Here is a 25560-nt window from a genome sequence, read left to right on the forward strand (position 1 = left end):
TGACCTAAAGGTCAAGGTGCACTGACTCCAGGGTTTGTCTGACTGGGCCTCTCTTTGCATTCCAGTGCCTGGAGGAGGGGGGTTGGAGCAGCCAGGCTTATTACCGGAGCGAGAGAAAGAGTGATAGAGAGTGAGAGAAAGAGGGAGGGAGAAGGGGAAGGGTGGGGGGGTGAAAGAAGCTGGAAGATATTATGGACTATTTCCTTGCCTAGAAGCCCAGCGCATGTTCCCTCCCACTCAGTCGGCAAGTTTTACAACAAAAGTGGAGAAAACGCTGAAAACTTGAACCTGCTGCTCTCCTCCGGCTGCCTCGGCCTTCCTAGCGGCTCGCTTGTTTTCTTTCCCCGCCGCTGCCTGCGCATGTTTCTCACTCGCTTGCTCCCACCCTCCCTCTGCCTCCTTCTCTGGGCTGCATGTAAGGAGATCACTTTGTTTCCGTAGCCTTTTTCCGCGGTGCTGCAGACACACATGGAGAAGAGGATTGAATTTGAGGAGATACTGACAGGGTGGGAGGCGGGGTGGGTTGGGGAGGGGGTGGTGGTGTTTCACAGCTGCAAGAATCCCCTCCATCTTCCCCACACCAGGGCTAATTCTCCCCTCCCTCTCCCGCTCTCTTCTCGGGGTGTTTGACTCTCCCTCTGCCGCGCTGTCTATGCTTTCTGCCTGTCGGAGGGGTGGGGGTGCCATATGGAAGCTCCGAAAAATTTAAGCGGATCGGAGATAAAGCGAGAGGAATCTTACATTTGCGAGCTCAGATGTCGGGAACTATGTGGTAAGTGCTCTTCTGTTTCTAGTGAAGCACTTTTCAGAAGTTCTGTCAGTGAGAATCTCCATCTGCCTGCCCGGCTCCATAGCTAGCAAATTGGTTTTTTTTTTAAAAGTCTTGGACAGCTGTTTTGTTTTAGGCAAAATAATTAAACAGAACTTGTCTTTCACTTTATGTTTAAAGGTGTTCTCGCCCCCTGGCTGTAAGAGGCTGTTGAGTTTTAAATTTTGAGGGTCAAGGTGGACTGATGCGGGGGGGATGGAAAACGGGGCCATATGGGGGAAGGGAATTTGGTGGGGTCAAAGAGAATGGCACGGTGGCTCCAAAAAACTTTTTTAGTTGTGACACTGACACTGAAGCGTCTCTTTTGTATTTGGAGCTGAAGTAAAGGAGATTTCCTTTTCTGCCTGATTAAATTTAACCAAAGCTCAGTTGTGACGGATATAAATTATAGAACACACACACACACACACTAAAAAAATTCTCAATTTCTTTAATAAATGAGGACAAGATCTAGAGAATTTACATATTTCACAATTGTAAACTAAGCATCTCTGAAAACAAATTGTTTGCTCACTTGTTTTTAATGCAGAAATCTACAAAAGTTTCAGAGTTGTGAAGCCCTGTCGGCTGAGCGCCGATCTGGGTTTGGTCGGCCTTTGTTGAAATGCTTCAGGGTTGTAGAATTTTTCTGGTGGCGTTGCTGAAATGAAATGTAACGGATTATTAAGACTACTGTCTGCTTCCTGCAGAAAGCTGAAGTAGATATTGGTAGATCTTGCTGCAGTTGCAGATGAACATTTCTCTGCAGGCTCCCTGAATGAGCCTTTTATGTGATAAATCTAAAGGATACCTCAGCAGCACTCTGTGCATCTTTATAGTACATTTTGAACTATGTATTTATTTGACAATGAAATGTTGCATTTAGTATTTTATGTTTATTTAGTTTCTGTGCATTTCTAAAATCTTGAATTAGCTCTTTATTTTTTACAAAATTATGTGCAAACTTTTTTTAATTTCCTATTTCTGCACGGGGCAGATAAAACTACAGTTTTAAAATTCAGAAACATTTGCTAAACGTCACCATTTCTAGACTTGTTTATTCCTTTGCTCTTTTAGTTTAACCTCACCTGTGAGAAACTTCTCAACCATCCTCACTTTGCGTGAATGCAATGAGAAAGTGAAGTGATTTTGGTCAGCTGCTGAACTTTAGTGTAGTGATTTATGTGCTTCACCTTGGTGGCTCAGTGGCTGTTGGCGGGTTTTGACCTCTCTCTCTCTTTCTTTCTGTCTCTCTCTCTCGTCTCGTTGAAGAAATCAGACCCCGTCTCTGTCTGATTCATCCTCTACCTCCCTCGCGCCCTCTTGTCATTAGACATGGCAGCAACATGGGAATTAAATGTCTTGACTTGCAATTGTGAGCATATTTCTTTTGTGGACGGTGCTGTCAAGCTGTAATTTCAGCTAATTGTGCCCTTGTTTTTAATTTGCCTTATTTAAATGATGCTGGGGATTTTTTTTTTGTGTGTGTGTGTGTGTGTGTGTGCTGGATCTCAGTCAACAGCACAGCTCTTTTATAGACACAGACACAATGTCTACTGCAGAATCTAGTTCTCTATTTTGAGCATGTAGGTCACAGTATAATGAAGCAGCAGAACAGTAGGCCGTCGTCATGAGGATTCGTGAAGTTTGCTGTCAAAAAGTTGCACTTTTAATAGAGGTGGCTCCTCTTTCTGCTCCAACTGTTCCTGCTAAAAACCACAAACTGCTTACTCAGCACTGAGAAAAAGAAATACTATATTTTCTCAGTTAGGAATGGGTGATACAGACTTAAAAGTTTACCAGTGTATTTTGTGGTATTTATTGTACTATGGATAAAAATGACGGTTAAAAATCCCTTGCAGACTTTTTTTTGTGATGGATTATGTCAAAATTCAAAACATAAAATTTGCTTTGAAAAAAACAAACAAACAGAAAAGTACAAAATCAGAACAGATTATTGAATAGTGCTTCAGGACACAAGATACATGAAGTACTGCAATTTTCTGCAGTACTTTTTTTTCACTGCACTCATAGAAGAGTGACAAAAAAAAGTTATACGAACATTATTCATATACAAGCACTATCAAAATTCTCACTCAGAATAATTATTAAAAAATTATTATAACCAGTACAATAAATGCCTTTCCCTACTCTGAGTCACATTCCTCACTCAGAATCTGTCCATATCAATTGGAAAAAGTTGAATCTAGAACTTTGGCTTTATTTAATTTTCTAAATAAAATAGTTGTCCAATCTGAAAGGAGCAAACATGTTTTTCAACTCTTGAGAAAGTGTATGTGTGCATACAGAAGATCGCAGCAGCTTTTTGTCCTTCACACCAAGCGTAGACTTGTCAGATAACCCCTCTGACCCCCACAGCCAGTTTTAGCCTTTGCCTCATGCCTCGTCTGGTTATAAATTAGCCCAGTTGTTGTGTGCAAGCAGTAAAAAGGAAAAGCTCACTTAGCAGCAGTGATTTATTAGTTGTCGGGCTGCTGCTGACATCTGAATGGCACAGGTGGCATTGAGGATGAAAACAGAAACTCAGAAGCGGGCAGGATCGGAAGGCTTCAGGAAATAGGAAGTGGTTTTCCCTTACTGCCACTCAACCAGCAGAGAAACAGTAGTTACGCTTCACTGTTTCCTGCTCCAGAGCTTTTCTTCCTTTCACTGAGCATGTCGGAGTGATGATTTTTGTTCAAACTATACCTCTTATTACTTCAATACATTCATACAAGTTGCGCCAGTTGTTGACGGAGATCTTTTCCACTTGTAGATTGTAAAAGCGTCATCTTCCTGTATCGTGTTCTGTATGTTCTATATACTGTATGCTGAAAGTCTTTTAAAAATCAATGGGTTATCCATCACTGTAAATCTAGTTGTGCATACTTCCATTACAACCATAATGCAACTAAGATAACATTGTTAGGATGTTTGTATGAGAGTCCCAATCTGGGTATTGTCTTACTCGGGCGCTGATCATATTACAAGAGTGCATGTAAATGAAATAAGTGGGCCTCTCTAGCCTTCACAACCATCTGTAACACACTTAAAGCACAACCTGTTTTTAGTGTTGATTGCCACAAAGTTCAAACAACAACGTTCTGATGTGTAATTTTGATAATATTTCTGCTTTAGATTGTTGGAAGATCATGCTGGGAGGCTAGCCTAATTTTGAATTTCACACTGTTTAAGAGAGCGGCCAAGTTCACTCAGTTTGAGCCAAGAAAACCGCTGAGCATGTAGCCCTGATAATGCTAACCCCAGTCACTGGCTCGGTTTTAATTATGTTGTCAAGAGACGGAGGAGGAGAAGGAGGAGGGACATTTGATCATTTTTCATGCTGCTAATATTTAAAGTAAAATAACCTAAATCCACTTTGGGTGTGTTGAGGTGGAGATTTTCAACACACCTAAAATCTGAAGGTGTTATTATTATATTATTACAGACAGAAAGATGGCTGCTCATTAAAAGGTCCATGTGACAAGACAAGACATGAATCATAAAGTAATACAAATAAATACACGTTTGTTTCTTTTTCTAACCCCTAATTACGCATTTCAAAACGTCCTAGTTGTCTATCTATAATATTTGTAAGAGTCCTAAAGATTGAGCAAAGTTACATAAGAGATTTGTGTGGGAATAAGTCCAAACAGTAAACTATGTTTCATATACACAGTTTATCTACAAGAATCGTCCAACACTCCATTATTTCTTTTAGGAAAGTCTGTAAATCTTCGGTTTCTTTTTCTTTTAAGTTTGTCCCAGGTAAGTTGGGTTGTGGATTGTTATAAAAGACTGAGTAATGTCAGGAAGTTATATAGAGACGTGGAAAAAGTCAACAAACTTTGACTCTGATAAAGGAATCTGGAAGTTTAAATTGCATTTTAAAAAATGAAAACTTTAATGTCTTATGTATCCAACACTGGCATTAAAATGATTAGAAGTCTAAATAGTGCACTGGGTACTTCGTGTCTTTAACAACTTGCATAAAACTGACCAGGAGGTATTGGGTCACATGTAAGAACAATGCAATAAATTCAATTTGATATTTCAAACAAAAATGTAAATTTGATGATTTACATTTAAAACACAAAAGCAACATTTACAACTTTGGTTTAAATAATATAGCATGGGGTATTGTGGTCCAATATTTATTTAGTTATTTAGACTTTGTGACAAAAACCTAGAATGATACCTAATGAGTACCCAAACTTATTGCACTAATTATTAATCCTTTTTGTTATTCTGGACATTTTAGACTCAAGATCTAATAGTAGCTTTTATTCTTGAGGCTAATCTGCTTGGGTTACCCATCAGCTGTAATAATAGACATGCTGCTTGTAGCTTGCTAACTGTAGTCCTAGACAGTGTTAACCATGGTAAGTGGAATAGTTGGCACTCCTTTAGTTTCTGTACTATCCATTTTTTTTATTTATTTTTTGCCACTGTAGTTTAACTTTGTTTTCATAGTTTAATTTTAGTTTTGAATATCATCCTTCACATTCTCACTCCACCTTATGAGGATTTAGTAATTATGATTTTCTCCAGCATACTGATTTAGCTTTCAGTTGATTTGCATATTTTGAGGTCTATGACATCTACACCTGATTCGTGTGAACTTTATTTGAATTTGATCATTGTTGTTTTGAGTCCAAAGAAGGGGTTGCAAGATCATTCCTGCAAAGCCCATGTCCCTAACTTTACTGACTACTGTCATATCATCGGAGAATATGCCACATGTTGATGCATTTACAGTTTGATGTATTAATGAAACAAAAAGATTTAGCAGTAATTGATCTGCTGATAAATTCTTAGAGCTAATCAGGGAAAAATGGGATGCTGTAATGTGGCCAGATGTTAACCCATTCCTAGCGAAATGCAGAGACAAAGAGGTCGCTGCACCATTGCAGGGCCTCTCAGTGAAACTCCAAGATACGTTCTTACATGTTCTGTTTCGAAATCTATCTTCTTGGAGCAAGTCATGAATCATAAACACTGTTTAACCTTCACTCTTTTGGTGAAAACAAAAGTAAGAACTCGATACTCTGATGGTTTGTCTTCAGCACTTAACTAATGACAGATGATAATGATCATAGATTGGTTGTTATTTAATTTTTAATGATGTTAGGCCAAGTCTTTGGCATTCCTCTGAATATCTATTATCTATGACTGCGTCTTGAATTGGTTCCAATTGATCACAATAAGCCTTTTTTCTTACTCTTAAGGCAACATTTAAAAGGACATTGCAAAGTAGGGATGGGTGACGGTAAAATGATCTTATACAGATTTTCTTGCAGTAGAAATAACAATTTGCTTGTGTAGTTATTAAAGATAAAATACACAATGTTCCATTTAAATCAAAGGATGATTATGAGAAGAGTTTCATCTTTTGCCAACTTGAGTCAAATACAGTTGGTTCGTAATATTTGCCAAACACAAAAACTGTATTTTCATTTGAAGGTAAGCAAAAAGACAAAGTGCATACTCTTATGCACACTCTGTTGCATAAGTCAAAGGAAATTGAGTAAAGTAAGACTGAGCAGTCTGTGGAACAATCACTATAGAGACTCATTCAATAAATTAAAATGTTATTGAAAAATCTTTTTATTTCAGGAACTTTATTACCAAGTTAAGCACTTTATAGGTTAATTGCACACAGATGGATGATTCAAATTCTTCATTTCTATTTAATCATGAAGATTTTCTGCTTACAGCTAATAAAAACGTGGCATTTAAAATTAGAATATTACATTGGATGAATGAAATGCTATTTATGCAAAAAGAAATGTGGGCTTAATAAAAAGTATGTTGATACCTGCTTAAAGGTTGTCCTTTTCAAAAGTTACTTTTAATCTGAAAAATTAGATTAATCTGGACGAATATTGTAATTTATTGAATATGACATGATCCAAAGTCGTCATGTTGTCCGCCACCAGAACTGCTGCCTGCTTTCACCTGTTTTGACCTTTTTCCATTTTCCTGAAGTTTTGGCCCCTATTTCCATCATTTAGGAAAATGATCAATCACTAAAAAAATAAACTGATATATAGCGTCAATGCCATGCTGAGAAATCATTTGTTTATGGGGACAAAATCGAAAAAGGTTGGGACAAAACAGGGTTAGGAATTGGTGAAGGGGCAAATTGACCCAGAGCCTTTTATTTGCACACACACAAATCCACAAACAGGATCGAATGCGAGCATAAAATGCCCCAAGTGGGTTGATGATGATGATGATGTCAGGATTTTAAATGAGGCTGACCCATTACCAGAGATCCATTTCTTTATGATGCACACAGAAGCATAGAACAAGAGATTTAAAAAAGCTTTATTTCTGTTCTTGTTTTCAATTAAAATCCTGTGATTATATTTTTTTCTGTGGACAGTATTTTGTTAAAAGCTTGGAAACAGATGAGCAGTATTAATGTTTCAGTCTTTGGTCTCAAAATAATTGAGAAAATGGTTCAGCTTTACATCCCTAAGGTGGAGGAGGAAAATGAAACAACTGGACCAGTTAGACCTTAATTAGCTCTAGCTACGATTCCATCCAATTTTGAGCAAACTTTTAAAATGTTACACTAAAGGAAATTGCAAATTAGGCATAATTTCATCAGATGTTGACATTAAATAAACATAATAAACACCACAATCTAGCACGGACCACACATCTCAGAAAAATAGAAAGAGTCCGTCCCTCTGAGCTGGAGGTTTGCATTTTGACCTACCAGAGGATGGGAGCGTTCGTTACCTCAGAATATTTTGGCAGAAGGTGTTTCTGTTGCCCTCTTAGTGCATTAACTGTTCTTTGTTGTTGTTGTTGGAAAAGCCTAACACCACCCCAAGCCAACATTTTGCAAAATTTTGCCGTTTCTGTCAATCTTTGTTCGATGCAATCCTTCAAAATGCACATAAAAAACGTTGCTGGAAATGCGGCTTATGTGGAGTTAAGAGTTTTCTGCAGGTGTCTCTTACCGAATCTACTTGTTCTAATACAGCATCTGTAACTGAGGTTACTGCAAGGTGCATGGAACAAACCTGCCTTCTGAATGTTGGGTCATTTGACAGATTTAATTTCAAATTGTGCTGACATTGTTTATTTTCAGAACAATCCAATAAGTGTTTTATTCTGAGGGATTTATCTCATTTTGTGTTTGAGCAATCTCGGAGATGTTTGTTTTGGACAGCTGCCTGCTACTTGGGTCAAGAGATCATGATCAATTTGTCTGCTTCTCTTTGAGCAAACAGGAGTTTGTCCTCCTTTTTTGCAAACCAATGGGTTGCAGGACTTCTTTGTGAACCTGTGAGTGTGTGTGTGTGTGTGAGTCCGTCCCACATGACTCCCTTTGTATCGTTTTAAACAGCTCTGCCTTTTGTGGACACACAAACTCTGTGCTGGGGGGAGAGAGTGAAGGGTACAGCTCTGAGCATGCAGGGAAATGGCGTCCATACATTTAGCGTTTCCGTTCTGAGGGTGGTGTGGCGTGATGCAGCTTGGCTGTTATTGGGGGGGCAGGGTGGTGGATAATGCAGACACAATGGTCTAAGTCAAACATTAGGAGTGAGACAAAGGACACTCCACTCAGGTCACCGGGGGGCAACTCTTCCCATTATCTGAGGGAAGTGATCTTAACTGGGGGAGTTTTTAAACCCATCAGCAAATTAGTGGCTGCTGGTGTGTGCTTGGGTCATGATCAAAGCCCCGACAGTGCATCTGTTTACAGAGGATCCCTGCAAAGCTCAGGACAGCAGCCACCAAACGTGGGGCTGGGCTAACAGCAAGCATGCTATCATGACTGTGTTATCATTGTCACAGCCGTGGTGTTTACTCACGGGAAGCACAGGATACATTCTTTCTTATCTGCACTAAAGGCTGCGCTGCAGGTCCCATGCACCACGTACATCCACTTGGGTTGTCAGAGGAGTTAAGACTTCGTTTTATAGGAATCAACTCCATTATTATGATGTGTTTCTTAAAATTGCCAATAAAATAACATCTCACTAACATCTGAGAATGTGCATTTTTAAATTATAGGGCCGCAACTAACAATTATTTTCATAATCGATTGTTCTGATTGAAAAAAAGCCACATTCTTCAAATTTTTAATTTAATCACTTAAGCCTTCTTAATACAATTTTAGTAATACATAAAAAAAAATGCAAATAAACAAATAATTTAATTCCTTTTTAAATAAGGAAATAAAAATCTTATTGCCTAAAATGCAATAACATTCCTTTAAGTGATTGTTTGGTTGTTTAATTTTTTTAGTAAAGGATGCATTTTAGCTAAAAAAAAAATACTTTGACTTAATACCAATAGAGTAAAAGGCTGATCTGATAACAAATTAATAATTTAATAGCAAAAGGTGCTTAATAGGAGATGTATATTTTTATAGGATTTGAACCATTTGAATCTAAAACTAGGCCACTTGAGTTTCAGGAAGCTATTTTTATTTTAAATATAAATGTACAATTTTGCTTCTAACTGTGTTTTTCAACTAATAAAGCTTTTAGAGTTTGTATACACCATTTAATGGTTAATTGACAACTTAACTTGTTGACAATTATTCCAATAATCGATTCATCCCTAAAAAAATTGTAACTCATGTAATGTTTGTTGGGATATAAACTCCAACAATACCCAGTCCTGTTAATAATAATCTCATTACAATTCAATTTTAGTAAATTCTGTTCATTTTTCTAGACAACAAAACATTAATGGAGATGTATTGAAAACAGATATTCAATTTGAGTTCCAGCTCAAATTTACAGTATTTCAGTTTAGTCTGAATTTTATTCAACCCAGAGATTTTTTCTATAAAAAATGCAAAATGTGCTATTTATTTTAATAAAATCTATTGTATAAAACAACGAATATATTGAGTTCTCTGTTTTGAGTGTGTTGTTGCCAGGAGAGACCCAGACATCACCTCCTCAGGGAGGCTGACCTTCTCCGGCTGAAGCAGTTGGGATTAAATCATAATTTGGTTTTACTCAGTATCTAAAAATGTTTACTTTAAGGTAATAAAGGGAAAACACTTTAATACTGTCTGACATTTGTTGGACAGTGCAGTTTTTTTATTTTATTTTCTTAAACATCACTCGCTTATTTAATTAAATCAGTTAACTAAGTTCATTAATCGAAATGGTTTCCTTGTCATATATTTAATGTCAACAAACTTTCTGATTAAAGGACTGCTGTTTTCAGCGACACTGGCTCCTGACTCTCAGGTGTAGGTCAGGTCTGCGTGTTTTTTATGAGCCAAACAGCTTGTCAGGTTGTAACCATGTTTATTACTTTAAAACAAGGTGTCAATTATGTGGTAATTACATGCTCTTAAAGCAGCTACTTAACTGCTCGACATCAGGAACATCTATGTTTTTGTCTCCCGGAAAGAGGTTTCTGTATTTTTGAAGTTTAAATCTTGAAAAAATTAATTGACACCCAAAAGGTTAACTAAAAGCAAAAGAGAATCAAACTGAAATGTGCTTTAAAAATCTTTCAAATGACTGAAGTGAACATCACCGCTCGCATGTCCCTGTCCCACGGTGTGCGTCATTTTTCAGATGAAACCCTATGCGTGTTTGTGTGACTGAAGGGCCATTATGGGACAAGCTTTTAAGGGAGATCTGGGAAGTGGAAACCTAATACTGGCTGACTGCTGCTCTTGTGTACATGATCCCCACAGCTGCTGGAGTGAGAAGAGGAACGAAGGAGAGAAAAAAGGAAGAAAAAGAGAGGAGGGGGCAGAGGAGAGCACGGTGCGCTCAGTAATTAGTTGTCTGGTTTTGTATTGACCAGTCTGGTGCTTAGGCCTTGGGGACTGTTAAATTTGCCATTGAAACTGAAAGGATTATGCACCCAAAAGAAATTAAACGGGAGCAATGAATAGATTGTGGGCCACATGGTGAACCGCTGATTTTTTTTTTTTCTCATCTCCTTCAACCCTCAGCCTTCGTTTTCTTCCTAAGTCCTATAGGTTTGTGTCAGAAGCTCCTGTTTTTCCTGTTCTAGGTGATAGATTTATACTGGAATCCTCTTTTAAGGAACAATCAGCCCACTTGTTCCATCTTTGCCAACTTTCTAACATGGAGTCAAAACCCTCAATTTCTGTTTCATGTTAGCTGTAGGGCAACGGGTGTGATTTTGTGAAAGTGTAATAAAATATGCTCAAACGATGACAAGCATGAATTGATGTACTCTGCCTGAAAGGGATTTATGTCTCTGTGTACTCCCACTGGGGCTTGTCGTCTTTATTTCTGTAGGTGCGCTCTGGATGGGACGTGTGCTGGAGCCATATTGTTCTTTAGATCAACGTCCAGTGTAAGCAGTCAGTTACCTCTCTCTAACACCAAATTAATGTCAGCAGAATGCGGCTGTGCTGTGGACGGAAAATTAAAGTTCTGTATCACAGTCTCCTTGTTATGATCTGCAGCATGTGTTTTGGGAGGCCTTCGTAAGGGCCGGTAGTGAACGTTAGACGTAAACTAACGTTAGAACGGTTCAGCAGGTTCATTCGTTGAACCTGCTGCATGGAGAGCCTCAAGCGTATCTTGGAGATGTTGCAGAAGTGATGTCACGTTCTCTCTGTTTGGATAGCTGGCAGAGGAGAGCGAGCCACTCAGGATAGACACACATTGTGACTTAAAGTGAAAAGAAAAGAAAAAGTCTAATATTTCTTGAGTTCCTCTTACCACTAGTTACCGGTATCAAGGTGAGCCAAGGTTTTACGGTTGGAAAGTCGATACTGCAGTTTAAGGTCTTTCACTGAGATGCAAGAGAAAGTGAAGCACTACATGTATTCCCATTGACCCTATAATTGAGCAATTTGACATTTTGAGAATACATTTGGTTAATGGAAGCACTGCAATTTCCAAAGAAAAATGTTTTTCAACTAAAAGTTTTGTTGCTAGGATGAGGTGGGTTTTTTCCAGCCATATCAAAATTGGTTAAGTTTGCAAAACTGCAATGGAAACCCTTTTTTTGCATCAAATAATCAACACCTGGAAGTTGCCACTGGTGCAAACCACAAAAAAGAAGAAGTTCATGGACTCGTATTGCTGTGTGACATCGGCCACCTGGCTGAAAAAAGGCGCCTACACTTTTCTTTTTTATGCAAGAGAAACACATTTGTGTTTGGAAATATTTCCAGTCAACTTGAAGGACCTCTGCAGCAGGCATCTCCAACCCTAGCCCTCAAGATCAACTGTCCTGCACACACAAATAAAATGATTGAATTACCTCTTCAGGTTTGAAAAAGGCCTGGTTATTAGACATTCATTTGATTCAGCTGTGTTGGAGCAGGGTTGCATCTAAAACCTGGTGGACAGTAGTTTTCGAGGACCGGGGTTGGAGACTCCCCTAAAATGAAGTCTCTAATGTCCAGATCCAAATCCAGCCTTCTCCAAAGCAGATCCAACCGGCCTTTAGGGTTCTGTTTCTTTGTATCTTTTTAGTCTTTCTGGTTTTTACATTTGAATTCTGATTGAACTTAATGACAAATAATGCTCTGTAATGACAGAATGTAATATAGCATGGATAAAACAAGTGTACTTATTGAGAAAGTTGACTTTGACTTGTATTTCTACATAATTGGTACTAGCTAGAAAGATTCTCAATGTTTAATCAGTTATCCTAGCCCAGTTTGATATTCCATCCAAAAAGACATTTTTATTCAAACATTACAAAACATTTTGGTCTGATTTTAGTTTTTCATCTGCATCAAAATGGTCACATCACACTTTACATCTGTAATAGATAAACGTTATCATGCACATACAAGTGCGAAATTTTGAGGTAAATGCTAGTATACCTATGCTAAGTAAATGCCATTATAATCTATATCTCTGATAGTTTTTTGATAAGTATTATTTTAAATGATTTGTTGTGCTGGCTGTAATCAAAGGTTCTTATAAGTATAGATTTTGTAATTATAAGACGAAGATTGGATCTCAGGGAATGCTAAATAACTCATTCTTTTTGCAGTGTTTCTGTGTTATCAAGCAAATTAACTCCACTGTTTGTTTTTTTTACACCTAGCTACATTTTAAAATGATTGATTTCTGGTGTATTTCTTCTCTGTCTTGTACAGATCATTTGTATCTGTACAAGACAGAGGTTGCTCCTCAGAATGCAGTGATCCTCATCTGCAGCTATAAACCTGGCTGTCTGAGAGTTACCCCCGTTTGGGGGTCTGTGTGTGTCCCCTCCCCTCAGTGCTCCCCGTAATAGATGGTCCCCTTGCTCTCGGTTTGAGCTCATCTTTAAACAACCAAAGGCCACGGAGGTTTGTCTGTGAGCCAAGCGATGGACCGCAACAATAGGCGCGCTCCAGGTCGTCCGTCTGCGTACGGAGGCCCATGGCCGCCCCGAATCCCGGGCACAAACACGTGACGGTGCGTCGTCGACACGGCTCCCTCCGGCCCGACCGCGCCAGGTAGCAGGCAGGATACAGGACATCCAGGGTATGCAGATCTCCACTATTTGTTTTGGTTTTTAATCTGCGTGTGTTTCAGTCCACCGCCGCCTCACCAACATGGCTTCATGCTTCACGGGCTGCTTGATGCCGGCGTCTCTACATCACGTTCATTCTGGGTTTCGTGCTTCCTGCTGTTTGTCTTTGAGGACAGACTCTTTGTCTGGCTCAAGCCTTTATACCGGCTGGCTGGGATGCAGCCTGTTCTTGTGTGCGTGCCCATTCACAGCGACGCGTCTCACTATATCCCAATGTGTTTGTATTGTGACCCCGGGCCCGCTAGGCTGACAGCGTCGACTTTGAATAATTTATGATGCAAAACAAAGATTAATTTTATGTGTAAAATCTGTTTTTCCTCCTTTCTCATCATTATATTTAACATGCCAGTGTATTTATTTGCCATGGGAATAGATGCAGATTCCTCCTGGCAAATGCTTGTTTTCTCAGCCGTCTGTGGCTCAGGGACGAGGATCTTGCTTTTTTTTTTTTTTTTTTTACTTTAGCATATCTACATTCATATGGAAATGAGGGGCAGAAGAATCCCACATCAACTTGATCTGTCCATGAATAGCTGCCAGTGTTTGGACTGACCCCGAGCTGACTCGAACGCACCGGCCAGCCTCCTCCATCTGACCACAGAGCCCAGGGCACCACCGCAAAACACCAATATATCCTCACATATGGACACCAGAGATAAACACGGAGACGCTCATAATCCTCCTCACCACAGTCTGCTGGTCCTGAGCTCTCAGGAACATTTTCTACCACTGCAAGCATCTGTTACACACAAACTGCAGCACTGAATTCCTGCCAGACGGCAACGTTGCATCGTATTTTTTTCCCCTCCTTATCCTGAAAACCCTTTTTTTCTTATTCCATTAAGATTAAGTTAACAGACCTAAAAATCCAATGTCAATTTTTTTTTAAAGATAGTTAGAAGATATTTAAATTATATATCTTCACCTTACAGATTTCGAAATGTCTTTTCATCTTGAATTTGCAACATTTTTAAAAAGGAAATCTGCAAAGAGGATTTTAAAAAAATAACAATAATAAAATAAAAAAGGAATTTTTAAATTTTTTTATATGGAAAAAAATGTTTCCCCATTTTCATTATTTTTCTGTTTGTTTTTTCTGTGAGAAGCTAAAACACCTAAAAGCAGCGTCTCGGCTCTGCGACGTCACTGATTCACTCCTCCGATTGGATTAGGATTATCTGCATTCACTGCGCTGTCCGTGAATTAATATCGTATTTGAGGAGCCGCGCTTCTAATAAATTTTGAGCGTGTTTCCTTCTCAGGGTTCCTCCGACACAATGGGCCTCACAGACCGAACCGCTGCTTTTGGATCTAACAGCGGGCGTCCATCAAACGTGATTTGTCTCGGTGGATGTGCCGGTTTTTCTTTTTTCTTCCTTTTTTTTTTGTCCTCCAGGATTAGAGGCCCACCAGCCAGACCCAAGTCCAGTCTGAGCTCCTCTTGTCTTTTACTCACACACAAAAAGTTTCTGTTTGGTTTAGTTTTTAATTAACTAATCATCTCATTGGCAACCATGCACAGAGAAAGACGAGATATTTTTATTACATCTGCATTTTAGCTTAAACTTACATATATTATTTACATGTTATTTCATGGCATTAAAATATTTTGAAATAGTTTTCTTTTTCATTGGTCAGATATTTCCCTCTTGACTAATTTCTAATCTAATCTAGACATTTTTATTTTTGGAATAAAGCACATAACATCAATTATTTTATCAAATAAAAATTTGTACAGTCCACATGGCTGATTTGTTTATAGTCAGAAAATGGTAGGAATTTTTGATTTTGAGGTGTTTAATAAAAAGGAAAAGTAACTTATTTTCAGTACTTGACCTGATCACAGCTGATTAAGAGAAATTTGGTTGGTTTTGATCTGAAAATTTGTTTATTTAATTACTTCATAGTTTAAAATAAACGTGTCACATGTTAACATAAACAAAAGTTTTGAACATAGAGTAGAAGAACAAAATCTTAGTGTGCCCTTCTCTGAAAAATCAATTTAATATACCATAAACAACTACACATCAGTCAATCAATCGTCCATGTAGACACACGTTTAAGCACAAAACAGGTAAAATATATATACATAAAGATAACTAAGTTAATTTTGTAACTTGTCTTCCACAAATATTGCATTTCTTACATGAACAAATAAATACATTCAAAAAAATCATCTGTAAAATTTACAATTCAAGCTAAAGCAATTGTGATAATTTTAATTTACTTAGAAGTTATTTAGCCAGAATGTAATGGTAGACTAAGTAAATTATGCTTCAGCTCAACTTCTAAACGCGTGTCAGACTATAAAAAGAGCAACATGCAGGAGGAGGGCCTTGACGTGTGTGTGTGTGAGTGTGTGTTCTGTTTTGTCTCTCCATTTGGACTCATTGAAGACACAAAGACTTAGAGCAGCAGACGACTGGCTTGTTAACACACAGGCAGCGGTGAATTAGTGTGTGTCGCTGGCAGTGAAGGGGGACACTCCTCTAGTGTTATGACGGGAGCCTTTCACCGGCGTTACACTCCACTCCAGCACCCACAAGTGTCCGAGCGCTGAATGGGGAGGATTTGTTGCTCCGCACTTAATTAAACAGCACTTTAAACCGCGGTTATGCTGAAGAGGCTTTTTTGTTCCTAGCCCACCTTTACGTTTCTGCTTTAAAAAAAAAAAAACGGGCAGAGACCCAGCCACCGCCGCAGCAGGTCCTGGAGCTTTTCATGCTGCCGCTCACAGCGTCACACCGCTTGTGATCTGCTGCAGAGTCAAGGACTGAGTTTGTCCTCATCCTGTCGTTGAGACTTTTGATGTAAAATGATTTTGTAGACTCGTTCATCATTAAAACAATTTATTTAATACCTTTTTCGAATAAAAGAGGAATAAATGGAAAGTTTCGATTGAAATGTGAGAATTATTCCGCCAAAGCCAAATTCGGTGAAAGGAATATAGTGGCTGACTACTCAGGGTTTTAGGAAATGATGGTGAACTCTGTGCTTTGTACAGCAGCCTGTGGGCTTGACCCGAGGGGTGGGGGTCGAGGGAGACAGGCCCCGGTGGCCCCTGTGGCCCTCACAAGGACAACAGATCAGGAGCAGTGGTGTCTGAGTCAGTTCAAGTCCAGATTTGCGTTTTCTCTTTAATAGGGATTAAAGATATCTTCCTAATCCACAGGGGACTCTCTGCGGCTTCCAGATCTTTTTTTTTTTACTATTTTAATTTGAAACTTGTAAAAACTTGTTTTGGTTTTCTTTTTTTTTTTAATTATTGCTGTCAAAAGGCCTAATGTCTGCTGGGGCCTTTCGCCCTTACAGCCATAAAAGAAATCCATTAGTTTCGCTTTCAGTGCAGCTTTCCTCTCCCCTCATCCTCTGAATGATATTTTGAATTTCTGGCAGCTATAACTCGAAGACGAACGCACGCTTTTTGTCCTCTCTCTCTGCCCGCAATCACAGCCTGCTGGCAGCCCGATCTCCTTTCCGAAAGCACAGACAGGATCGGTGTAAAGGGCTGGAGCTTCTCATCCGTTCGAAACTCCTTTGTATTCGCTTTGCTTTGCTGCCTCGTAATGACGCGTGAGTGCTGCTGACACAGGCGAGGAGACGTGGTGCTGCAGCCCTCGGCTTCTAGCTGCCGCCGTTTCCAGGCGTGATGATGTTCCAGGGCAACATCTGCCAGGGCTGCTGTTCGCTTCTCTGTACGGTGCAGAGACACTGAGCTGTGCAAACAAACCCAGAGCTGTTGGGGAAACTCTTGCTCTGCTGGCCTTTTTAGTTGCTTCCAGTTTAGCAAAAATGTGTGAAGTTTTACTGGCAGAGTCACTGTTCAGCTGTACTCAGGGATGGTTTGATATCTGAGCGCGACACATTTCAAAAACCATCCCGTTTTCCTTTGTGTGACATTTTAAAACTGGAAACGAATCTCAAAACAGTTTAAAAATTTCAATGAAATTCTCCATTCAGTCAAATATCCTACATAAAATAATTTGATAAATGTAAATGTAATCATAGACAGGAAGTTTGAGCAGGAAAATCCTCACATCTCCTGCCTTCAGCCACACAAACACACACGCCAACACACGCACACACACACACACACACACACACACTTCTGATTTCTGCCATTATTGCTTCTCAGATAAGTAAGCTTTTTTTTTTTTTTTAAACATGCATGTCTCCTAAGTATGTCAGGTAAAGGTATATTACTATGCTTGTCTCTCTATTTTTATATTTACCAATGAGGTCATTAATAATAACAATAACAAATGTGTTTATTTAAGTTAACTAACTAACATGTCTTTATTTTTCTTGTATAAGTGTCCAATCATTTAGCACTGTTTTTGGTAGTTTAAACTAAAATGAATTTATGAATGGGAAATGAAATCTGGTTTACTTGAACTGTAAGAATTCAGATACTGAAATATTGAATTGAATTATCTGCTGTAAATTTGCAGTGACATTTTACATTTTAGGCTCACCTTAACTGAAAAATGACTCCAAATGATTTTCTGCATCAAGTATGATCACAAAAAGCCTTTTTTTTTTTTTTTTTTTTTTTTTTAACCAGTTCCAGACCCCCTGCTGATGGCTGGTAGTTTTATGTCTGGAAGTGGTTATTAGTGGCAGTAATATTTTTGGGCAGACCTCTTATCCGTGATGGGAACTGCCCTGATTGTTGTATGAACACAATACCCTGTCGTTCTTACTCCACTGGTTCCTTTCGCTTTCCTTCCTCTGCCTTTGAATTTGCTCATTTTCTGCCCCGGTTTGTCACCCCGTACCCCCACCCGCCTCAGTCCCCTCCGTCTTCTCCCCCTTTGATTCGGCCCCCTCCAATAGCAACCTGTCACATGAAGCATGGCGGCTGCAGCCGGGCCTCCTTACAGCGTTCTACATTTCATGCTGAATCACATGCCTGAAACTTTTCACCGCTTTTCAACATATGTTAACCGTATCATTTAAGTAAAATACAAAATAAGATTATATTAATTTATCATAGTACCAAATCCAAGATCCTGAAATAAAACCTGTAATTAATTTACTTGAATATTTCTTCAGTAATTTTAATACAATAAGAGGAAGAAGATTGGAAGAAGAATAGTTACTAAACTATAAATTTATAAATATCACATATTTTATTTAAATAAATCAAAGAACAAACTTTCATCCTATCGGGCTGGACGATATTGATATTTTGACACCTTCAATCAAATCTCTGTCTAGCCTTAGCAAATGATTAAACATGCTATTAAACAAACTATGATAGTATTGATTTTTATATGCTTGTTTTTTTCTTTGAAATGGCCAATTTTTAGTAATTTGTGTTTATGTGTGAAATTCTCTAATGAACAATCATTTTTATTTAATCAGATAAAAACCTAATTGAGAGTTAGAATCTCTTTTCTTTATCTGAGTAAAATAAAAACATGGATTTTATTATTTTAGATTGAAAGCTAATTCATAATTATTACAATAATGCAGCAGTTTTTGGGCAAACCTCAAAAGCTGCTGTATTTTTGAGGTAATTAAATGAAGTAATTCTGCTTTTATTTCACAAGTTTTAAAGACAAATTCATTATTCCGGACTATTAATTGCTTGTTTGGTTTCACTTAAGCTCTTTTTTAAACAATCTAAACTTTAATTGCGTCTATAAATAAAATCTCACATGCACTAATGTGTTTCAAGACGTGCTCACGAGTTTAGAGAGATAAAATGAGCCGTTTCCTGCATCGTTTACCCCGTCACGTTAGGATCAAATCTAGCAAGAATTATTAGACAGGAAGTTTTAGTTTTAATTAAAAACGACTCTTAGAAGCAGTGTGAAAAGAAATTGTAGCTCTGGGGGGCCCCCAGACACGGACCCGAGAGGGGGGTGAAATAAAAAAATGCTGGCTAAGCTATCCGTTTCACACGCGCAGGGACAGAAGGTTCGATATTCATGCGATCGATGAATGAAAAGGCACAATGGCAAAATCGGACGGGCTCCTTTTCAAAACCACGTCTCCAATGTCCCCCCTCCATCCCCTCTTTCCACCACCGCTCCAACCCCTTCGCCACCACCCCTCCAGAGTCTGCAGTCGCTGGGCGGCTGGTGTGGCAGGCAGAGAGAGATAGGGAGAGAGAGGAGAGCAAGGGTTACATCAAGGCTGCTCCCTGGACCGTGCAAACAAGTCTAGACCGGTGACCTGTTCAATGGCTCCTTTTGAGGAGCGGGGCAAGTTCGGTCAGAGCGAGGAGAAAGGCAGGCGCAGCTTCTTTTCACCGCCCGAGCAGCTCACAGCCCGCCATCGACAGGAGGTAAGGAGGGCCGGGAGGGCAGGCATCTGCTTCCATGGTTACGGGCCGGGTATGGGGACCCCACTATTGAGGAAGCTCCGTTCTCATGCTCCCACAGAGGCAATGTCACGCTTTTTAAAATTGCGCCAGGCCGGGCAGAGGACCACGTCCACCGGCGGTGTGGTCGCTCCTTTTTAGACCGAGGGGGGAAATAAAAAGAAAGCATGTCAGCTTTTAGGAGGGATGTGTGTGCGTGTGCATGGGTGTGCATGTGTGTGTGTGTGTGTGTGTGTTTGGGGGAGGCAGCATGTGCTGGGGAAAGAAAGGAAGAAAGAAATACGTCACATGGTCAACTCAAATCTGAACTCGACTAACTGCAGCTACTTTAGAGCATTTATATTATTACTTTATTTCTTCTCTGCTTCGGTTTTTAAGGATTCAGCATGAATGAATTATTCCTGAAGGGAGCAAAGGTCAAGTTTTATGTGGTGAACTCCTTTGTTTAGAGGTTGATATGTTGTTAATGAAGATGCCGTCCAGGCAGCCTAAAAACTGTAAAACAGCAACAAAGTGCCAGGATGTTACTTTTTTTGCAGCGTATATTCACGCTTAGTGGCTTTTTGTTCCCATAACAGGCTGGATCGGGTTGCGGGTCGCTGAAATGTGACAAGTCGCGTCTGCCCGCCTGTTTGTTTGTTGATTTGTTTGTGTTTGGGCACAAGCTGTGCATGTGTGAGGCCGGCTCGACTGGGGGACGACTCGGGCTTTTTCTTCACGAAGGCGGGGTGTGCTGGAACGTTGAGTTTGGTGGCGCAGCTGACGCTTTTACCCCCAAACACACTCCACACAGAGCGGACAGATGGCCGGCCCTCAGGAAGGGCTCGGGGCGTTTGGATTTGCTCGGAGACCGTGGGAACGTCTTTGGCTGACTTCACCTGCTCAGGGGAGCCTGTGTGACTGGATTAAACTGCAGTGAAAGAAGTGAGAAATTACAGCGAATAAAAGCAGCGGTGTCAAGGCTTTGAAGAGGGTCCCAGCATTCTTCTCTGATAGTTCAAGAGAGGAGGAAAAAAATGGAATGAGACCTGTATTTTTTCTTTTCCTTTAAAGACCAATAAACATCACTCGTTTGTGTGCGTGGGTGTGCGTGTGTGTGTGTGTGTGTAGGCGTGTGTGTGAGTAAGTGGAAAAAGGAGACAGGGTGGATGGGTTCATTCTGGCTTTTGGAGATTTCTTTGTCGTCTTAATTGGTACCATTTTGTTGAGACATTAGACAAGATGTTTGGCCGTCTCTGCTTTTGATTATCTCTGTCTCAGAAACTCTGCCATGTGCGTGCTCTGATTTATTCCTATTAGAGAAGAATAGGGCCGTTTGTCAGGCTTTCATCTGATCGATGCCAAGATGCATGCACACTTTACCTTCACACTCGTAAGAAACAAAGTGCTGTGCATTTAATGGGTCATTAATTATGCATTTCAAGTGAGATGAATCACCTGAGCTGAAGTGTTGTCTTTAGCTCTTTTCAGTTTGAGTGCAGTTGGAGTCCACAAGGACGCCACTTGAAAGTGTTCCAACAGGTGTGAAACTAATACTTTGGTCCCGACCAGTTAGAAAACTAAAAGAATAACACTTAAACTTGGACTGTAATCACTATATGCAGAGAGATTCCACATTGTGGTCTAAAGATCCCTAAATATTATTACTTTTGGCTTCATTAATCCATTTCTATAAACTTGAATTGTGGCATGTTGTTTTAATCTAAAAGTACTTCAACAATACAATTCAAACATTTGGGTTTAAACTTCTAGAAACATTATCCAATCACTCCTTCCATGTGAATTGTGGAGAAAAAGTTCTAAGATGAACCAGTTCAGTTATAATCAGAATCGGTTACTTTTCCTTTGATCATCTCTGATTTGATCAGTGATTAGCAGGTTATATGCTAAAAAATATGTTATGTTCCTTTTCATTTAATAAATTAAAACTTAGACTATCGATGATCTCCAGTAACAAACCTCCACTATCAGTGTGTACCTTTGTGATTAAATGAAATGGCTGCTAAAAATATAATGTGATTCCTTTTGTTTCTGTTGGATTTAAATCTGTTTTTAAAGAAACTGCAACTGAAAACAGTGTTAGAAACTGCAAAAATATAAAATCTTCTCAAGTATTTTTGTCTGGTTTCTAGAACAAATATATCAGTAAACTTCAAATAAGACAAAGCTAACAAGTAATTTTTCAGGAGCTTGTTTTAAGTCAATTTCTTAATATTGATTAAAAATTACTTTGTCCACTGGCAGATTATTTCACTGATAACATGAAAAATATCTTATTAAAAGTGAAATAATGGAATAAGTTCCTATATGTTGCTAAAATGTTAGTGGAAAGTTAGTTTGGTCTCATTTCAAGTGTACTACAATATTTAAACTAGAAACTGTATGTAAAAAATACTTAGTAAGATTTAGTATTTTTGCAGTGATCTGGTAGCTCAGACGTCGGACAAAACTGGAAATTGGTAACGGCCAGAATATCCTGATCTAAAAATTCCCCACAAGTATTCTTTACTTTTACAGCTAATGAAAACTGAACATTTAAGATTATAATACTGCATCAAGATAATAATAATAATTTTAAAAAAATCTAAAGTTTGTATTTTAAGAAAATAATGTGGGCTTAACACCTGCTTAAAGGTTGTTATTTTCAAAAGCTGCTTTTAATCTGACAGACGAGCCTCAGCTGGTAACTTTGTGCAACAGGAAATCAAAGCATGATGTTAAAGTAAAGTAAAGTATTTGTGCTTGCTGTTGAAATGCTCTGTTGCAGTTTGACAGCAAAAAGCACAAGAGTTCAATTTGGATTCTCAAGTTCTCTTCATCCAGGAAGTGTGTGTGTCTGTGTAGATAGTAGGGTGGAGGACTAATCAAATCTAGTTTTGTCCTTAGATATCTAAAGAGTTTTGGAACAGGATTATTAGATGACTGTACCAAAATAAAAAGCTTTAAAAGTGAGTCTGTGAATTTAAATAACATAAACTTTCCTCGTTGTTTTCCTCATATTCTTGTTGCAGCTTCATTTCCTCTGATTCTTTACTTTCAAGCTTTTCTCTGAGTCTCGGAAACATGTCGCCTGAATACTGGCAGAGTACGAAAACCCATTTTCTGTCCGACTAACAGAGCTGTTTAGCAGTGATGGAGCCGCTCTCTGAAAGTGGACGGACACTAATTGGGTTACTGGAGCTGGCTCCCCGTTCACTTCTCCACAGTACATAAATACACACTCAGAGACGTTTTGTGCTCCGGCCCCGCTGACCTGTTCACATCAGGGTTTATTTTTGCTGTGGTAATTTGCCATTGGCCGTATGGTTTAGTTTCAGAGGCCCACATCATTAATCATGGAGGGCATTACTGCAGTATAATTACACTTACTCTTAGTGAGCGCGCAACGTTTCCCCAAGTGCATGCTTCGTATCTCTGCTTATAATACAAGCAGTTTCATTAGCGAGAACTACATGGGAAGAGGAGAAGGGGCGTGCAGAATCCTCACACTGTCATGAAATCAGAACTTGCTTTACTGAGAGGTGCAGAAAAATAAAACGAAGCTATAAAAAAATCTTAATTCCTAGTTCTGGGAATTCTGACTCAATTCAAAATACTCGAATAGATTTTGAAATGCATAAAAGTTGCACATCTTTGCCGCTCACAATACATATATATATATATATATATATATATATATATATATATATATATATATATATATATATATATATATATATATAAAATAATTCTTTGACATTTTTCTATTTAAGATAAAGCCAGGCAGCTAAGTTAACCTAATACTGTTAAATTTAATTTTGTTTAAATGTAAACGGATGGAATTTAATTCAGTATGGAAACTTCATAGAATTGTTTTAAAAGTGTTTTATTTCTTTGCAGAGTATTTTCCTCTTGCCAATCCCATAATTTAAACAGAATCTCTAGATCTTTTGAATCTAGAAAAGAAGATTCATTCTGAATTGATTTGTGACACTAGAAATCCTCATCAAATTGCTCGACACAGAAATGTTCACATCTCTGGTTATCCTCTCATTGTCTACTTTGTACGTATTAAAGAGTTCCTGGAAGGTTCTGAGGCAAATGATAACTGATGTTGATGGAGCTTAAAACAAAAAGATGACATGGAGTCGAACCACAGACATTTCCTGAAACAATTGACTGTGTGTTTTGTGGGGAGGGGGCAGGGGTGCATGGGTGCATTAGAATCAGTGACAATGCTGTGTAACCCCGTTAGGATCATTATTCCACACAAAAAGCACCCCCGGGGTGTGTGACACATTTGTGAATAGCTTCTTCCGCGGGATTTAACGGGTTAACAGCAGACAAAGGGAGCTGGGATCATGTAGCCCAGCAGGGGAGACCCCAGTGGAAACACCAGGCTGCCTTATAATCCCCGCGCTGTCCCATCCCGGGTGCTTTTCCTGCAATCACACATGACTGACAAGCCTGCACAACTTTAATCTGAAGAGCTGCTTGGTGGCTACAAAGGCTCATTGTCTCTGCATTACTTCAGTTTAATAGTTACAGATTTTTTTCCAACACAGGATGGATGGGAACTTTAGCTGATTTTATTCACTGTACTGCAGTTTAACATGAGTGTTGGGATGTTGTAGTGTAGTCTCTCAATGCGTAGTTGTAGATGTGATGTTTGCTTCCCTTTCCTTGACAGCAAATGGTCACAGTTCAGTTCTGGATATCATAGTGTGTAAGATTTTAAAATGATGGAATTCTTGATATTTTCCCAGAGTCTAGACTTTTTCTCTGTATTTACCTGCAAGTTAGTAGCTGCATGTCTGTTAAGGAGCTGGCTGGCTACATGAGCAGGTTGACCAACTAATAAACTAGCAAATATCAGCTTTTTGTACTTATTTCATAAAGAACAGAACAAGATTCTGCACAATAAGCTCTTAAATATTTTTGAGAAATTTGGTGGGAATCAGGTTAGAGTTTTTGCTGAAGTCTGTGTGTCAAACTGACTAATACATTTTATGGATAACTTTATTAAAACTGTAACAATCAACGATGCTTTAGCAATAGTAGAGAAAATTGTTGATTTTCTACTTTTCTTGTAAAATAGTAACCTAAATATTAAGCAATGCTATTTTTTAAGTTGTTACGCTGAGAATTTCAAGCTGCCTTTGTCCTAGTCACAAATTGTTTGCTATTTTATTATCTTTGTTTAATATAATGCATTTCTATCTTCATACATTGTTTTAAAATTTGTAAATGCCATATTTTCTGACTGAAAATGTAGGGATTTTTCCACACAATCACATACATTTTGCAGTAATTTAAACAAAAATGTGTTTAGCACTGCTCTTGTTGCAGTTTAAAACAGTATTTCAGCCCAAAGGTCAAAGATTTGACCTAAGTATAATTTTTATACTTGGCCCATAAATAAACATATTTTCCTTTGGGTCTCTTATAGCGATCTTTTTAAGAAGCTCTTAAGAAAAACATATACTGAATGACTAACCAAAAGTAACTGGTATTATATCGAAAATAGGCAGTTAGAAATAGAAACATATTGTCTATGTAAATAAAAGAATTGAATGTAACTTGTGTCAAAAAAGTGACTTCAGAGTCTTTCCTGTAACTGAATTTATTTTAGAATCTCTTGTGTTCGTTTGTGCTTAGTTATTTAAATATGCACGTTTCTGTCTCATTTCTGCCATCTTTGTTGTTATGTTGAAATTTGCTGGGTTGCAGCTGCTCCTCTTTGTTCTGAGCACACGCAGCACTCAGACGGCGCTCAGAATATCCCTTACAAAACAAACTAATGTTCATTTTCGTTTGACGGCAGGGTCTATTAGCTCGCTGATGTACCTGGCGCTCACCTGTCTTACTGGCCGCAGCTTGAGGTGTTGAGATTTCACACCCTGTCACGTCAAACCAAGAGCCCACCACA

At 38.8% G+C, this 25560-nt stretch overlaps 1 long non-coding RNA gene across 3 annotated transcripts in view; it reads left to right on the forward strand.

Moving 5' to 3' along the window:
- The first annotated feature begins 541 nt into the window (after positions 1-541).
- The window catches only part of LOC122844308, a 51843-nt gene continuing 26824 nt past the window's right edge, over positions 542-25560 (forward strand). For all 3 annotated transcript variants that reach the window (XR_006372860.1, XR_006372862.1, XR_006372861.1), the window contains exon 1: positions 542-772. This is a non-coding gene — a long non-coding RNA (uncharacterized LOC122844308). The remainder of the gene's footprint in view (positions 773-25560) is intronic.

The sequence above is a fragment of the Gambusia affinis genome, linkage group LG15 (genome assembly GCF_019740435.1).
Source record: "Gambusia affinis linkage group LG15, SWU_Gaff_1.0, whole genome shotgun sequence".
Taxonomy (NCBI): Eukaryota; Metazoa; Chordata; class Actinopteri; order Cyprinodontiformes; family Poeciliidae; genus Gambusia; species Gambusia affinis.